Source organism: Arachis ipaensis, chromosome B02, assembly GCF_000816755.2.
Source record: "Arachis ipaensis cultivar K30076 chromosome B02, Araip1.1, whole genome shotgun sequence".
Taxonomy (NCBI): Eukaryota; Viridiplantae; Streptophyta; class Magnoliopsida; order Fabales; family Fabaceae; genus Arachis; species Arachis ipaensis.
The window spans coordinates 79,705,594-79,722,872 of NC_029786.2; positions in this window are offsets into that span (position 1 = coordinate 79,705,594).

Below are 17,279 nucleotides of genomic sequence, written 5' to 3' on the forward strand. Positions count from 1 at the left end.
ATTAATTGTATAAAAATTAATAAAGGATAAAAATGTAAAAAATTGTGTCCAATTAATTGTGTTTCTGTATCTTAATATTTTAAAAAAAATACTAAATACATGTATTCTGTGTACATTTATGTACTAATATATCCATAAAAAATTTGTGTTTTAATAAACACACAATGAACATATACTAATGTATCTATGTCTCTGTGTTTGTGTCTTTGAAACTAAATGTTACCTAAGGAATCGACCACAAATTAGACCGGAGAATGTATTGAACAAGTAAACTGAAGAACATTACACCAATTTTAGATTTTATGGTGGTTAATTACTAGGTTGTTTAAATAAATATCAGAAATTTAAATTTCGTCTTGTGTATATAACAATTTTTTTCTTCTAAAATTAGGAATAAAACTTGAATTCGATACCTCTCTAGGTGAAAAGGGAAGACTTTATAGCTCGTTGGCATATATAACAATTTATTAACCAATGACAAATTATTAAATGAAATAAGATCTGTTGCGAATTGGAATACGGTAAAAAAAATGGAAAAACATTCAACAACTTTTTCCGTTTAAATCTCCCTTTACCTTTTCTTTGTTATAACTAGGAAATGACCCGTGCGTTGCACGGACATAAATCAAAGAACCACATATAATAACCTCGAATCATATTCGAATATGAATTATCTAACATTAAACGAAATAATCTACACCACATCCCATGATAATTACATACTGCATCGATACCATGAAAGAAACAAAATCACAAAAAATCACCTCAAAACATTTTTGAAAACCTCCCTAAATATAACATTTATAATACTGATTTTATATCTGCAAGAAAAATTAGTTTCACTTAGTTGAACTGATAGACAATTGCTTAGTATAATTCAAATTCCTAAATCTTTGGCCATAAGCTTTGATTCTACTGTTTATGTTCAAATATGAACCCTTCAAACATAATTTAAATTTTAAATAATACAAATCAAGTATTTAATTATTCCCTTTTGTGACTACCTTCCATATAAACCTAATTAAAAATAAAAAACTACAAAATATCAAAACAATCACCAACATAATCTCCAATCAGGTTATTATATTTTCTAGTACATTTATAAAATAAACGTTACATTTTATATAATTATTCAGTGTCCAATTTATTACTCTGTTCTATGTAGAAATGGTTGGTACAAAAATACCATCATGATAATAATAATTCATAGTTGTACCTATATTACCAAAATGTCTATATGGTTAGATACAGAGAGAACCACCAACCAATACTTAAGAATTGAGCTTTCTGTATAAAGGAAAAAAACTTGGAACAAAAATCATTTACTTAAAAATAAAAAAAGCCTTTTCATCAGAACATATAATCCCTTCAAAATAATGATTACTTAGTTCACTTAACCTTCAATGTTCTTCTCACATATCCATTAATAGCAATGCAAAAACGAGGAAGGCAAAAGTAATTGCCAATGGAAGAAACTTCGAAAAATTGATTCCAGAGACACCACTTGATTATAATAATTTATAGTTCATATACATTCATTATGATAGGTTACGGAACTAAAATTAAACTTTATGCATTCTACAGGCCTTATTAAACACAATTTTGTCAAGAAGTGGATATGCCTCTTTATGTTTTTTCTTTTCATGTTGTTCAACTTACTACAACCAATTTTAGAGTTACATTTTTAAAATACTGCAATGCTTACTCAGAAATAATAATACTTTGAATAAATTATGTTTGATTTGGATTAAGAAACTCAAACTTCATAGTTTTTTAGAGAATCCATAATATTTTACTGTGAGTTTGTCATTCTCAAGTAGCGGTTTATAAATTATAATACCATTATACTTACTATGAGTAAGCAAAAGAAAATGCCATAAAATCAAAACCATCAACAGTGTGAAAAATGAAAAAGACATATTAGAACTAAATAGAAATTCACAAATACAACAATGTTGGAAATCAATTTGATTAAAAATGAGGAGCAAAAAAAATTAAAGTGAACATAATTAAAAGAGTGGGAACAATACAATTATTTGATATAAACCTTTCTACTCTTGTCACTGGAAGTGAGAATAAGTGTTTGCTTAGGGATAAAATTGACAACAACACCAAAAAATATTCAGTTGGCAAATAACTACAGGAATGAGAAGATAAAAACAGTTTAGTCAGAACTAAAATGAGAGATCATATGAAACACTTAAGTAGTTAAATGCAGAGAAAGAAAAGGTAGCCACCTAGAGATTTGCTTTGAGGAAGCCAAGTGAGTTGAGAGCATCATGAGCAAGATCAAAGAAGGATAAATTGAGCATCAAACTAGCTGCAATATCCTTCTTTACAAGGAATGAATGAAAAGCATTTTCAACTAAGTGAATTAACAACAAACACCATAAGATGCATTCCAATTTTAGTATATAGGATTGGAAAGAAAAGAAAATTTAAAAAGATAACGACATAAGCAAATAAATAAATACATAATTAAATAGTATTTTTTATTTTACAAACTGTAGTAATTAAATAAAATCTCAGACCTATGCGACGACAAAAGCTACCATCACTAACAGATTATCTTCTTCCTCCACTAAGTAGTTAATGTTGTCAACCTTTATTTAAAACATGATTTAGCTTATATTATGATCCTGCTGACATTAGCAATCCTCAAGTCTCTTTCTAATTCCCTTACCAAATTCATCTTCTTTATTGGCCAAAAGTAAATATCAGAATATTTGGTAAACTAAATCAAATGAGTCAAATAATTACATTTGCTAACATAATAACATATGTACCTATTTTTGGTCAAAGGATTGAATATGATCCAAAAAGAAGAGAAAAAAAAACTCACCAATAAAACTGAAAACCAAAAGCTACACTTAAATTTCACACATGCTTCCTGGAATTTTTAATAAATAAGTAATCTTTATGATTTCATTCAACAAAACAAAGCACTCAAAGTTTTTGTCGAAATTTTGATATCAAATTTCTGACTTAATATATGGATAATAATACATATACTATCATGTCCCTTCTGGCAATCCCCTAAAAGGTGCGATAGTTTGTAGTAATAACTAATAACCAACAAACACATTATGTATTGTACACAACATAATTTTGGGGATCAAAAGGTTGTCGTTAAAATTATTGCCATAAAACTTTGCCCCAAATAGTTAAAGGAAAAGGGAAACAAAAAATAATTCAGTTAAGGTTCCGTACAATTATATCTTTAACAATGTGCTTGGTTACTAAGTTATAACAGCATAGCCTTTCTGTACAAACTAAATCTAGTTACTAAGTTACTAAATTACAATATAGATCATTATAATGAGAAAAAAATTATAAAAGAAATAAAAAAAAATTTGATTCTCAAGTCATTTCTAAAGAAACTTTAGAAAAGAAAAATGTTTATGATGTGCATTACATTCATGTGGACCTGACATATATAAGAAATTCTAATGCACGGGCTATCTTTACTATTTGTTTCTTCCTAACACAAAAACACACACACATGCTTCACTGCGGTACTATTTTTTTCTTACTCTACAAAAGATGCCATTCCCAAGCATGGACTTCTTATTCTCACACCTTAGCACTGTTATATATTGTCTGTGATTTGTGAACCTCACTCACTCACACACGTGCTAGTTTGCATATATCTCTTTTTCTCAATATTTTTAAGAGTAAAGCTTAAATTTCATCTTGAAAATTATAAGCATAATTTAGATTGAATTGAGTTTTAGAAATGTTTAATTTAATCTATGAAGCTACACTTCATGATTTAATCTAATCTCTTAGTGAAATTACAGTAGGACTAAATTAAAATACAAAATATAGTATCAAAAATGGAATAGCACTTACAATTTCACAAACAAAATTAAACATTTATCTCTTATTTTTATTATCAAGTGACTCTAATACTGAATTAGGAAAATTGATTAAAACATAATTAATAAGATAATGATTAATTCAACATGGTAATTATTTCTGCAACTCACAAAAGCAACAACACACCCTAAAAACCCTTACTATAACTACAACAAATTCCATAACCAAATCCAAGAATAAAACACCCACAACTTAGGCATAGTTTGGTTCATAACTTAACTTTGCAAACATTAAATAATAATTGATAATATGCTGTAAGCTGAAAATAATTTCTTAGTTATGAGCTTATGATCAGGCCATGACTTTGCAGATAATGCTAAAACTCAATATGCACACTAAAAATTATTAGCATAAACCAAATAAAAGGTTCAATCATAAAAATTAATCAATTACACAATTCACAAAAGCAAAATCAAAATCAACAACTCAGAAGATTAAAAAAAAGGAAAAAAAAAACAAATTCAACACCTCTTTTATATTCCCATGCAACCGAGTTGATCATCACCTCGCCATCCTATCCTTCCTTAACCACCACGACTGCAGCAGGAGCAGCGCCTCTAGCAACCTCAGCCATTATCATTGGATACTGTATAATGAATCTGAATATATACAAATGATTTTTTGAACACTTGGATTTTCACCTAACACCACCAGCATTTCCAACCTAACCAGATTTGAAGGAGACATTAACCGATTAGAACAGAAAAGAATTGAAATTTTGAAATTTGAGATCAAAGAAGAAAAATAATAACAGGAAATAAATATATCTCACCGCTATGCTCTTGTCGCTGCTGCTGTGGTCTTTGCTTGCCTAATCTCGCTGCATGTGCTCTCTGTGCCTGCCGCTCAGTTCTTTCTCCAATCTACTCTCTTTTTCCTCCTCTGTACCCACCACCACCACATTAATAATCACCACGAACTCCACCGTGACCATTGCAACCACCACCACCAAGCCTCCTCCACAATCATAGCGGTCGCAACCTTATCCACCGCTGTAACCTCTACCACCACCGTTGCTGTCTCCTTAATCACCACGACTCAACTGAATGTTGGAGCCATCAGGTACGGCGGCATCAACTGCCTTGTGCATCCATGGATTTTGTTCTTTACCTTCTTCTTTCTTCAATACCAAGTTTGTAACAGAGGAAAGTAAGATTGAGAGAGTTGAAGAATTGGGTAATATGACAATGTAGGTTTATATATAAAAATTTGAATTTAAAAAAATTGAATTTTAGAACGTTTTGTGATCTCTGGTCAGTCAAAATTAAAAGAGCAGGAGAAATGAAGGGGAAATTGTCAAAAAATAAGAATATGTTGAAATATCTTCTAAGAGAAGGCTTTAAGCATAACTAAGCATAAAAACAGAAGGCATAAAATTATGGAATAAGTCAATCAACTAATGTTTATGCATGTATGAATCATTACATGGCATGCAGATCATGATGAACATGTCATAACCAGCTCCTTCATAGCTGAGAACATTGACAGCGTATAATTCTACTAACTTATGATCCTCTATTAGAAGAATAGTATTAGATAATATTATATATTAGCGTGTGGATATCCTCAGTAGGTATGCCCCTTGCAATACATAACTATTATTTTTGTCAAAGATAGCAACCACATATTTGCCTATAAATAAGCATTAACACAAACCAAAACGCAGATGCACACAAATAAAAGCAAATGAAGGTGTTTTGAGAGTATGTTATAAAATCTTAATTATAATGAGATACACATATTAGAGAGTATTAATAAAAGTAAAATTTAATCAAAGTAAAATTTTCAAAAGTTCATTAATTGATTCATTAAATGATGTGATACTATATTGTATTCCATGTTATTTGTATTATACTACCTAACGTATATGTACTCCAATTTGATTAGGTGTAATATGCAATTAATTGATTTTTACAAAATGTTGCACAAGTTAAAAACCAAAGGGCAATTCCTCGAAAGCCCTATCGTAGTCCCTTCCTGACCGGTATCCGGCGACCGACTGCAAAACCTTATCCCAGTACTCTTCTCTGGCCTACTAATGTTTCTTTTAGCTCCTGCGGTAGTCTTTTTCAGTGACTCACCCGCTCAAAAAGTTTTTCCAACGAACCATGGATTGTAGTTGAAGGAGTTCAAAGGATTGGACTCTGTCAGACATTGTTGGTTGTTCCAGCAAACAACCACTACCTGTGTTGTCAATTTTCCTGTTAGGGGTTCCTTGGATCCATCACTAATAAAGTAATTTCACTTCCAATTTTGCTTTATTTGTTTTGTTACTCATTTTAATCGCTCTTTGTCGAAGAAGACTATTTCAATTTAGAATGCAGAACGTAAGTTTTTTTTGTCGTTCTTGTTATTCACAGTTCTCAATTGTTCTTTTTGTAACGGAAGTAGAGTGAATTATTTTTTTTATAGCTTATTCAATGAATTTCTGGGTTGTTGTAGGCTCTACTATACAAGCATTAAGCTGGGTTTCTTGGATCCATCCCTAGTCAGGTAATTTCTCTAATTTTACTTTATCTCTTTTGTTACTCACTTATTGTAACTAGTCTTTGTGGAAGACGATTATTTCAATTTAGAATACAAAATGTAAGGTTTTTTTTGTTCTTCTTGGTATGAATTATTCTTTTTGTAACGGTAGCGGAGTGAATTATTTTTTTATAGCTTATTGATGCACCACTACTTCGTGGTACATTTTGTACTTAATTGAGTGGATTTTATCCACTAAACTCACACTTATTCATATAATTCATATGTTTTAAATTTTCCTTCCTAATTCTGTGCTATGATTGAAAACATGCTTCTTTGGCCTTAAAATTGTTAATTATTAATCCTCTCTCATTACCATTCGATGTCGTGATCTGTGTATTAAGTGTTTTCAAGCTTTATAGGGCAGGAATGGCTTAGAGGATGGAGATGAGACTTGCAAAAATGGAAGGAGCACAAGAAATAAAGGAGACAACCAGCGAGGGGCGATGCGCACGCATGGCTCATGCGTGCGCGTGAATCGGAGTCTGCACGGCGACGCGTGCGCGTGCTTGACGCGTACAAGTGACACACGAAAATAATCAGCGACGCGTACACGTGACTGACACGTATGCGCGACATGTGCTACCTGCAGAAATCGTAGAAAACGCTGGGGTGATTTTGGGCTGAGTTTGGACCCAGGTTTCGGCCCAGAAACGCAAACTAAAGCCAGGGGACAAGCAGAGACTCAACACAACTTTCATTCACATAATTTTAGGTTTTAGATGTAGTTTCTAGAGAGAGAGAGGCTCTCTCCTCTCTCTAGGTTTTAAGATTTCTCTTAGTTTTAGGTTTATTTCTTTTCAATTCCAGGTTCAATGTTCCTTTAATTTAGTTTCTCTTCTACTCTTATTTATTCTAGCATTCCAGTTTATTTATTTTCCTAATTTGGTTTATGAACTCCATGTTAGATTTGATTTCTTTATTTAATGCAATTTGAGGTATTTTATATTTATGATTTTAATTTAGCTTTTTACATTTTTAGCTTGAATTGAGTAATTGGAGACTCTTGAGTTATCAAACTCCTTTGTTGATTGATAATTGACAGTTGCTAGTTGATTTGGATCCCTCTAAAGCTAGTCTTTCCTTAGGAGTTGACTAGGACTTGAGGAATCAAATTGATTAGTCCACTTGAATTTTCTTTATTTAGTAAGGGTTAACTAAGTGGGAGCAATGAACAATTCTCATCACAATTGATAAGGATAACTAGGATAGGACGTCTAATTCTCATGCCTTGCCAAGAGTTTTCTTAATTATTAATTTACTTTCTTGCAATTTACTTTTCTTGTTCCTTATTCAAAAACCCTAAAAAGATAATCTTCCATAACCAATAATAAATACACCTCCCTGCAATTCCTTGAGAGACGACTGATAAATCCATATTTCATGATATATTTTGTGCTCAATTTAAATGATTTATTCAACCCTTCACCCACTTATTCATGTGAAATTGCATGGTTTTACTTTTCCTTCCTTATTATGTGATATATGTGAAAAACATGTTTCCTATGCTTTAAAAATAATTATTTTAATTACCTTTTATTACCATTCGATGCCGTGATTTGTGTGTTGAGTATTTTCAGATCTCCTAAGGCAGGAATGATTTAAAGGATGGAAAGAAAACATACAAAAATGGAAGGAAAGCACAAAATGGAGTTTTTGAAGAAACTGGCAGCGACGCGAACGCATGGACGACGTAGCCGCGTGCCTAGCGCAAAAAAGCAGTGACGCGAACGCGTGACTAACGCGGACGCGCGCCTTGAGCAGAACGCAGATGATGCGTATGCGTGATCGAAGCGAACGCGTGATAAGGAAAACTCCCAGATGACGCGACCGCGTGACCCACCCGGACGCGTGACAGACGCCACGCACCAGAAACTGCAGAAAACGCTCCCAGCGATTTCTGAAACCCTTTTTGGCCCAGATCCAAGTACAGAAAGCACAGATTAGAGGTTATAAAGTGGGAGAATGTATCCATTCAGGGAAAAGCCTTCGATTATTCGCTTTTCATGATTTAGATGTAGTTTTTAGAGAGAGGTTCTCTCCTCTCTCTTAGGTTTTAGGATTAGGATTCCTCTTAAAGGATTTAGTATTTCAACTCTTCATCAGGTTTAATATTTCTTTTACTTTATATTTCTCTTTTACTTTCAGATACTTTAATGCTCTCATTTAATTACTTATGTTGCCAAATTGGCTTATGAACTCTCTATGTTTAGATTGATTTTCTCTTATTAATGCAATTGAGGTATTTCAGATTTATGATTCTTGTTTAGCTTTTTATATTCTTAGCTTTAATTGATTAACTGAAGGCTCTTGAGTTATCAACTTATCGTGATTGATTGTTATGTCGGCTAATTGACTAGAATTCCACTAACTCTAGTCTCTCCTTAGGAGTTGGCTAGGACTTGGGAATCTAACTAATTAGTTCACTTGACTTTCCCTTACTTTCGTAAAGGTTAACTAAGTGGGATTAACTTCAATTCTCATAGGAGTAACTAGGATAGGACTTCCGAATTTTCATACCTTGCCAAGAGTTTATTTTACAGTTATTTATTTATTTTAGTTGTCATTACCAACAAGCCCCACCCTGTGCTTATAGACCATCCTCTCAACGTAGATTTGAACCACCACACTCACAAGTTTTTTTTCACCATTCACCACCGTATGACCCTTATCCACCACAATCCCAATTCGATTACTCCCAAGAACCACCACATTCTTACTTTGAACCCTCTCTCCCAACCAATGAGCCCTCATACCCACCCCAACCTCCAATGAATGACAAACTTCGTGTTCTTCTTCAAGGGCAAGCGAGGATGCAAAGGGGCGTATTGGAACTCACTACTGCCTTAACTGAGGTAGTAAATATAATAGCTTCCTGACATCTGAGCGCTCAAAATACTCCCATGGCTGCATGTGGAGAATCAAAAGAAGAGTGTAGCATGAAGGAAACACTAGAAACTCCGGTGGACAATGAGGAGCATGGCTTTGTATTGGAACAAGTGGAGGAAGCCATGATAGTTGTAGAGGAAGAAGTGGTTGAAGATTTAGGAGATGCTGAACCTCCATGGGAATCGAGAGCTGTAAAGGATTTTGCTGAGAAGTTCAAAATTGATGCCAAAGAAGACAGTGCACAACCTCCAAAGCATATACCTTGTGAAAAATTGGGCAGAACAGACCAAGAAGTTGATTCTATAGGCAATGATGATCATGAATCAAGCTCTCCTAATCACGAACTCACATCCGCAACTGAACTCCTTGAGCCTGAAGAATCTTATCCAAGTGAATACGAAGATGATGTCGAGGTAGATTTCTCTCAACCTCCAACGTATGACTTGAGTGACGAGGAAGACATAGAAGACTTGGATCAGGACGTAGTTGCAGTTGAAAAATTTTGCAAAGAAGTGGAGGAAATCACAGAAGAATACAAGGGAGTAGAACTTACAGAACCACTGGAAACACCTGTCCCAAGGCCATTACCACCTAATACAAGCTTCAAGTGGGTACAATCCTTAACCTTTATCTTTACCTTTCCACTTGAATATGGTTTGCTTGAAACAGATGGCCAGCTTAGAGCTCTATGCGGCTTTAAGAGTAAGAGGGAAATGGCTCGTACTCAGAGCTGGTGTACAAGGTTCAATAAGGTTCCGTGCTTCGATTCGAAGTGCAAGGATTGGTATCAAGTTCAATTGAATGGGTCTCGGAAGACGTTTGGTCATCTTGGTGAGGCTACAATTTCTAAATCGCTCGGATTGAAGAATATAGATCAAGACAAAGGCGGATTTAAAAGCAAAGTCAGGGATCCTATAAAATATTCTGACATTCGTCACCCCGGGAGCCTGAGAATCTATTTGAAGCTGCTCAAAAGCTTTACATGCCTAGTTTGGGACCCCAGAAGCTGTTGGCATTCCAAACATTGGTGAAGATTTTTGGATGAATTTAAGCATAAGCCACCATAACAGGAAGCTCATCTAATGTCCAACTTAAGGACTTTAACTAAAAGTGCTAGGTGGGAGACAACCCACCATGGTATGGTTGTTTCTTTTTCAATTTTATTTCGTGTTGTTTTTTTATATTATATTATTTTCATTGAACCTGAATATTATTCATTAGCATTGCATACTGCATAATTGCATAATCGCATATAAAAAAAATGCACGCAACGCGTAAGCGTTGCTGACGCATCCGCGTCACAAGTGCATTAGGAAGAAAAGGAAAGTGAACAGAAAGTCACGTGAAAGCATGGCTGGAGGCGTGCCTTTGGCACAAATTGTTCCACGTGACCGCGTCGCTAACGCGTTCGCGTCAGTTGCGAAAAACACCTCCCACGCGTTCGCGTCACTCACGTGAACGCATGATCTGGAAATCGGCGTAAAAATCCAACGCCCAGAAATCTGGGCTGGAATCATACGGCTGGTGTGCGTTTAGCACAAAACGGCCCACGCGTTCACATCCTTGACGCGAACGCGCCACCTGCAAAACACGCATCCCACGCGAAAGCGTGAGCGACGCGTCCGCATCGCGTGGATAGCATGGCACCCTAATGGAGACAGAGTTGCGCTGAAATGACGTTGGAATTGTGCGTTTAGCACAATTTACAGCGACGCGGTCACGTGCCTCACGCGTCCGCGTCATCCATCTTGTACCCAACCCGCGCGATTGCATCAATCACGCAACCGCGTCAATCCCATTTCACCCTAGCCATGCGATCGCGTGCCCCACGCGTTCGCGTGGATTCAAAATCACTAACCCCAACCACGCGAAACCTTATTTCCCCCCCGCGTCACCATTCTCTTCCCCACCATGCGACACCCCCCTCTCCCATTTCTCTCCTTCTTCCTTCCCTCCCCTTCTTCTCTCTCTTCTTCCCTCCACCACCACTACCCCACCGCGGCCAGCCACCACCACCAAGCCACCAGCGCCACCTCCCATTCCAACCCCCTCCAACCCACAACCCTCGCCGCCTGATGAGCGGATAATTTATACGCTTTGTAGCATTGTTTTTAGTATGTTTTTAGTATATTTTAGTTAGTTTTTATTATATTTTTATTAATTTTTATTTAAAATTTACTTTTCTGGACTTTAGTATGAGTTTGTGTGTTTTTCTGTGATTTCAGATATTTTCTGGCTGAAATTGAGGGACCTGAGCAAAAATCTGATTCAGAGGCTGAAAAAGGACTGCAGATGCTGTTGGATTTTAACCTCCATGCACTTGAAGTGGATTTTCTGGAGCTTCAGAAGCCCAATTGGCGCGCTCTCAATTGCGTTGGAAAGTAGACATTCTGGGCTTTCCAGCAATATATAATAGTCCATACTTTGCCCAAGATTTGATGGCCCAAACAGGTGTTCAAAGTCAGCATAGAAATTCTGGCGTCAAAACGCCAGAACTGGCATAAAAGCTGGAGTTAAACGCCCAAACTGGCACAAAAGCTGGCGTTTAACTCCAAGAAAAGTCTCTACACATGGAAGCTTCAATGCTCAGCCCAAGCACACACCAAGTGGGCCCGGAAGAAGATTTCTGCATTAATTACTTATTTATGTAACCCTAGGCTACTAGTTTTCTATAAAAAGGACCTTTTGCTATTGTATTTTCATCTTTGAATCATGTTTTTATGATTGAACCCTCTTTTGGAGGCTGGCCATTTGGCCATGCCTAGACCTTGTTCTTATGTATTTTCAATGGTAGAGTTTCTACACACCATAGATTAAGGTGTGGAGCTCTGCTGTTCTTCATGAATTAATGCAAAGTACTATTATTTTTCTATTCAATTCACGCCTACTTCTTCTCTAAGATATTTATTCGCTCTTCAACTTGATGAATGTGATGATCCGTGACACTCATCATCATTCTCACCTATGAACATGTGTCTGACAACCACCTCTGTTCTACTAGCAATGGCTTGAATGCGTATCTCTTGGGTTTCTAATCTAAGATTAAAACCTTCGTGGTATAGGCTAGAATTAATTGGCAGCATTCTTGAGATCCGGAAAGTCTAAACCTTGTCTGTGGTATTCCGAGTAGGATCTGGGAAGGGATGACTATGACGAACTTCAAACTCGCGAGTGTTAGGCGTGTGACAGACGCAAAAGGATCAATGGATCCTATTCCAACATGATCGAGAACCGACAGATGATTAGCCGTGCGGTGACAGCGCATTTGGAACATTTTCACTGAGAGGACAGGAAGTAGCCATTGACAATGGTGATGCCCAACATAAAGCTTGCCATGGAAGGGAGTATGAATGATTGGAAGAAAGCAATGGGAAAGCAGAGGTTCAGGAGGAACAAAGCATCTTCATACGCTTATCTGAAATTCTCACCAATGAATTTCATAAGTATCTCTATCTTTATTATATATTTTATTTATCTTTTAATTATCAATTCTCCATAACCATTTGAATCCGCCTGACTGAGATTTACAAGATGACCATAGCTTGCTTCAAGCCGACAATCTCCGTGGGATCGACCCTTACTCGCGTAAAGTTTATTACTTGGACGACCCAATGCACTTGCTGGTTAGTTGTGCGGAGTTGTGATAAAAAGTTGAGATTACAATTGTGCATACCAAGTTATTGGCGCCATTGATGATCACAATTTTGTGCACCAAGTTTTTGGCGCCGTTGCCAAGGATTGTTCGAGTTTGGACAAATGACGGCTCATCTTGTTGCTTAGATTAGGTAATTTTATTTTATGTTTAAGCTTTTTACTTTTTATTTTCGAAATTTTTTTTTCAAAAATACAAAAAAATTTTCTATTTTGTTCTTCAGAGTTTTTAAGAATGAATTCTAGAGTTTCATGATGATTTGTTGAAGTCTGGCTGGCTGTGAAGTCATGTCTAATCTTTTGGACCGAGGTTTCAACTTATCATCACAAGAGCTTGTTGATTTCTATCAATTTTGCTGTTGTGAGCAATGATCTGCTAAAGCTTGGCTGGCCATTGGCCATGTCTAGTGTTTTGGACCGGAGCTTTCTTTGAAAGCTTGGCTGGCTAGTAAGCCATGTCTAATTCCTGGACCGGAGTCTTAGACTAGCATTGCAATGATTCCTGGAATTCTTATTGAAAATTTTGAATCCATTTATTTTCTTTTCCACTCAATTTTTGAAAAATCACAAAAAAATTTTTTAAAACCATAAAAATAAAAAATATTCTATGTTTCTTGTTTGAGTCTAGTGTCTAATTTTAAGTTTGGTGTCAATTGCATGTCTTTATTATTCTAATTTTTGAAAATTACATGCATTATGTTCGTCATTGATCTTTAAGATGTTCTTGATGATTTCCTTGCTCTGATCTTTAAATTCTCTTGTTTTGTGTGTTTAGTTGTCTCTTACATGCATTTTTCAAATTGTTATAGTCCTTAGTATACAAACTTTTAAGTTTGATGCCTTGCATGCATTATGTATTTGATCTTAGTTTTCCATGTTTAATTGCATTTTGATTGTTCCTCATCATTAAAAATCCAAAAAATTTTCAAAATTATGTCTTTTCAAGTAAATAATACAGAGAATTGAAGATTCAGAACATGCAGCAGAGGAATTACACAGAAAAAGCTGGGTGTTCAAAACGCCCAGTGAAGAAGGAAAACTGGCGTTTAAACGCCAGCCAGGGTACCTGGCTGGGCGTTTAACGCCAGGATGACATAAGAGGGAAGATTTTGTTTTTAATTCAAATTTTTTTCAAGTTTTCATAAGTTTTCAAAATCAAATCTTTTTCAAATCATATCTTTTCAATCATATCTTTTCAAAATAAATTTCTTTCCATTTTTTTTTACTATTTTCGAAAATACTTGCTAACAATTAATGATTTGATTAAAAAATTTCAAGTATGTTGCTTTCTTGTTAAGAAACGTTTAATATCTGAATCATATCTTTTAAATTTCTTGTTAGCCAAGTCATTAATTTTAAAATCAAATCTTTTTAAATTATTTTTCAATTATATCCTTTCAATCATATCTTTTTAAAACCATATCTTTTCAATCATATCTTCTTAATCACATCTTTTTCAAAATAATTTTCAATCATATCTTTTTGATTTCTAATTTCAAAAATCTTTTTCAAAAATCACTTAATTTCTTTCCCAACTTTAATTCTCGAAAATTATCAATCAAATTTTCAAAATTTCTTTTAATTATTTCAAAATCTTTTACTTTAATTTCGAAAATTCTTCCCCTCTTCTCATCTCCTTCTAATTATGGACTAACATTCCTCCTTAATGTACAATTCGAACTCTATCCCTCTTGATAAGTTCGAATTCTCTCTTATCTACCTTCTCCTTCTATTCTTCTTTACCTCTGACACCTCAAGGAATCTCTATACTGTGACATAGAGGATTTCATACTTTCTTCTTCTCTTTTCATATGAGCAGAAGCAAGGACAAAGGTATTATGGGGTTGATCCCGAGGTCTATAGACTTATGCTTTTTCCCTTTGCTGTAAGAGACAGAGCTAGAACATGGTTGGATTCACAACCTAAAGAAAGCCTGAACTCTTGGGAAAAGCTAGTCAATGCATTCTTGGCAAAGTTCTTTCCACCTCAAAAATTGAGTAAGCTTAGAGTGGAAGTCCAAACCTTCAGTAAAAGGAAGGTGAATCCCTCTATGAAGCTTGGGAAAGATACAAGCAATTAATCAGAAGGTGCCCTTCTGACATGCTTTCAGAATGGAGCATCATAGGTATCTTCTATGATGGTCTGTTTGAACTGTCCAAGATGTCATTGGACAGCTCTGCTGGAGGATCTCTTCATTTGAAGAAGATGCCTGCAGAAGCTCAGGAACTTATTGAGATGGTTGCAAATAACCAATTTATGTACACTTCTGAAAGGAACCCTATGAATAATGGGACAAATCAGAAGAAAGGAGTTCTTAAAATTGATACTCTAAATGCCATATTGGCTCAGAACAAAATATTGACTCAGCAAGTCAATATGATTTCTCAGAGTCTGTCTGGAATGCAAGCAGCAACAGGCAGTACCAAAGAAGCTTCATCTGAAGAAGAAGCTTATGATCCTGAGAACCCAGCAATGGAAGAAGTGAATTACATGGGAGAACTCTATGGAAACACCTATAATCCTTCATGGAGAAATCATCCAAATCTCTCATGGAAGGACCAACAGAGGCCTCAACAAGGCTTCAATAACAATAATGGTGGAAGAAACAGGTTTAGCAATAGCAAACCTTTTCCATCATCTTCTCAGCAACAGACAGAGAATTCTAAGCAGAGCCACTCTGAATTAGCAACTGTAGTCTCTGATCTAATTAAAACCACTCAAAGTTTCATGACTGAAACAAGGTCCTCCATTAGAAATTTAGAGGCACAAGTGGGTCAGCTGAGTAAGAAAGTTACTGAACTCCCTCCTAGTACTCTTCCAAGCAATACAGAAGAGAATCCAAAAGGAGAGTACAAGGCCATCACCATGACCCACACGGCCGAATCTGGAGAGGAGGAAGAGGCAGTGATCTCCACTAAGGAAGATCTCACTGGACGTCCACTGGCCTACAAGGAGTTCCCTCATGAGGAACCATGGGAATCTGAGGCTCACACTAAGACCATAGAAATTCCATTAAATTTACTTCTGCCATTCATGAGCTCTTATGAGTATTCTTCCTCTGAAGAGGATGAAGATGTTACTGAAGAGCAAGTTGCTAAGTACCTTAGAGCAATCATGAAACTAAATGCCAAGTTATTTGGTAATGAGACTTGGGAGGATGAACCCCCTTGCTCACCAAAGAACTGGATGAATTGACTAGGCAGAGATTACCTCTGAAGAGACAAGATCCTGGAAATTTCTCAATACCTTAGAGCAATCATGAAACTAAATGCCAAGTTATTTGGTAATGAGACTTGGGAGGATGAACCCCCTTGCTCACCAAAGAACTGGATGAATTGACTAGGCAGAGATTACCTCTGAAGAGACAAGATCCTGGAAAGTTCTCAATACCTTGTACCATAGGCACCATGACCTTTGAAAAGGCTCTGTGTGACCTAGGGTCAAGCATAAACCTCATGCCTCTCTCTGTAATGGAGAAGCTAGGGATCATTGAGGTACAAGCTGCAAGAATCTCACTAGAGATGGCAGACAATTCAAGGAAACAGGCTTATAGACTTATAGAGGATGTCTTGGTAAAGGTTGAAGACCACTACATCCCTGCTGATTTTATAGTCCTAGACACTGGGAAGTGTATGGATGACTCCATCATCCTTGACAGACCCTTCCTAGCCACAGCAAGAGCTGTGATTGATGTTGACAGAGGAGCATTGGTCCTTCAAGTGAATAAGGACTCCCTTGTGTTTAAAGCTCAAGGATCTCCCTTTGTAACCATGGAGAGGAAGCATGAAAAGCTTCTTTCAGTGCAGAGTCAAACAAAACTCCCATATTCAAACTCTAAATTTGGTGTTGGGAGGCCACAACCAAACTCTAAGTTTGGTGTTGGGAGGCCATGCTCTGAGTATCTGTAAGGCTCCATGAGAGCCCATTGTCAAGCTATTGACATTAAAGAAGCGCTTGTTGGGAGGCAACCCAATATTTACTTATCTATGTTAAATTTCTATTTTCTATTGTTATTTTATGTTTTCTGTATGTTGATGATCATGTGAAGTCACAAAAACAACTGAAAAAGCAAAAACAGAATGAAAAATAGTATTAAAAATAGACCACCCTGGAGGAGAAACTTACTGGTGTTTAAACGCCAGTAAGGGCAGCAGAATGGGCATTAAACGCCCAGTCTGGCACCATTCTGGGCGTTTAACGCCAGAAAGGGGCACAGAGCTGGCGTTTAACGCCAGAAAAGGGCAAGAAGCTGGCGTTAAATGCCAGAAATGGGCAGCAACCTGGCGTTTAACGACTAGAATTGGTAGAAAAGGGCATTTTGCACGCCACTTGGT